At 48.3% G+C, this 1,954-nt stretch overlaps 1 non-coding gene across 1 annotated transcript; it reads left to right on the top strand.

The window, feature by feature from the left end:
• The first annotated feature begins 671 nt into the window (after nucleotides 1-671).
• Trnat-agu (transfer RNA threonine (anticodon AGU)) lies at nucleotides 672-744 on the top strand. Its single transcript has one exon. It is a non-coding gene; the product is annotated as a tRNA-Thr (tRNA).
• Nucleotides 745-1,954: the final 1,210 nt, after the last annotated feature.

Raw genomic sequence — 1,954 nt, 5'->3', positions numbered from 1 at the left:
AGAAGCGGAAATGGAGATCCGCGGCCAACAAGAGAAAGGTGCGCTATCGACCTGCACTAAAAGTCCCAGGTGGTCAGCTTTCACCGATAAGAGGGGCTAATGCAGTGTCGCGCACGGTTTTAAAGTACCTGCGAACGAACGCCGTTTCAATCTTTTCGATCTCGGACGCCAGACTATTGTGCACCTTCAGACTTCGATTGCGCTCTTTTCACCACTCGCGATTCTTCCTCTGGCGCTCGTAAATGTGTGATTCTTAGCTGCTGCTGAACTACCGCCCTTCAAGGTGTCACACGAGCACCTGCTTTCTTATCGTTCTTGAGAAATAAAGTGGGGGAAACGCTTCTCACGTGGGTTTCAGAACGAGACGTCTCCAAGCAGCGTCAAGTGAATTTAAATGACGCGATGGCCCGCTATTGCTAACGTATCGTGCGTGGTATTGTGGCGTGTCGTTCATTATACCTTAATAGGAAGTTGACCACGTTTGGTCGATGAGCTGCCTTTTGTTTACCCGTCACATTCACAATGGTCTTTTCGCGTCACTGTGCAGATATTAATCAAAGTTTACTTCAAACGGTAGAAGATAGAAATAAGGGTTTGCAGTCAAGAAAAAATAAATAACATAACATAATAATTTAACATAAATACCCAAGAAAGTGCAAGGGAATATAGCCCCGCCGGTAGCGTAGTGATCATCGCACCAGACCAGTATTCTGGAGGTCGTGGGTTCGGATCCCACCCAGCGGGAATTTTTTCTCCACTTTCTTTCTGTCTTTCCAAATTCTTTATCTGTTTCAATTACCTACCACATTCCCCTTTGCTTTCCGAGGTTTTCTTCCTTAACACACACACACACACACACACACACACACACACACACACACACACACACACACACACACACACATTATATATATATATGCCAGAAATAATGGTTGGCAGTCCAAAAAACCTCGGAAAGCAAGGGGAGGATATGTAAATCATTGAAACAGATAAAGAATTTGGAAAGAAAGAAAGTGGAGAAAAAATGCCCGCCAGGTGGGATCCGAACCCACGACCTCCAGAATACCGGTCTGGTGCGATAACCACTACGCTACCGGCGGGGCTATTTTTCCCCTCCACTTTCTGGAGTATTTATGTCAATGTAATTTTTTCCTGTGCTTGGGGGTGCTAGCCAGCGCCACTCCGACGTCTCGGGGTGAAGGGGACCTTCTTTTTAACCCCCGGGCCGTGACTCGAGTGTCTACGACATGTCGAGAGTGGTCGACCAGCGCTGAACCCTCTTAAGCTCCCTATGGCACCAAGACTGCCAGAACAGAGGCCCTCGCTATGCATGTAGCGAATCAGAATAGGGAATGAGGGGCTCGTTGAAATAAGACAGAAATAAGGGTAGGAAGTCAAGAAAATCTCGGAAAGCTAGGGGGAGGATATGGTAGGTCATTGAAACAGATAAAGAATTTGGAAAGAAAGAAAGTGGAGAAAAAATTACACCATCTTCCCGTGGGGAACCCTGATGAGGATGCGAGGCATCGTGGCGGTTCCGTGTGGTTCCATTGTGTTGCCGTTATGTTGAGTGATCTGGTTTTTACTAGCGCCAGAGGGAATTCCGCGTCCGGGTCCACACCGGTGGCAAAGGCACGCAAGTGCTGTTGTGTTACGGTGAGTAGGCGGTGGTTCTCGAGGCGCCGAAACTCGTCCATCATGTTCTTGTCTATGTTGTCTCTGTGGTAGAATCGGTAGTCTCCGTCAGCTTTGGTGAGGTAAAGGTTGTTGACATTGGTGCACCGGCTGAGAGCAATGTACACGCCCTCCTCTTCGCAGCTTTGTCTTCTCGTTCTTCTTCTTCGGCGGTTCCCCTACGGGAAGATGACGACGGTGGTTGAACGCGAACCTATCTCGTGATGAATTCTTTGGTCGGCCAATCCCTAGGGGCATCCTGCCACAATCAGCATCAGAG

The sequence above is a fragment of the Haemaphysalis longicornis genome, unplaced genomic scaffold (genome assembly GCF_048455015.1).
Source record: "Haemaphysalis longicornis isolate Haplotype H1 unplaced genomic scaffold, Haemaphysalis longicornis Haplotype H1 scaffold_4, whole genome shotgun sequence".
In the NCBI taxonomy this organism is placed as follows: Eukaryota; Metazoa; Arthropoda; class Arachnida; order Ixodida; family Ixodidae; genus Haemaphysalis; species Haemaphysalis longicornis.
This window is presented reverse-complemented; position numbering and strand designations above follow the sequence as displayed.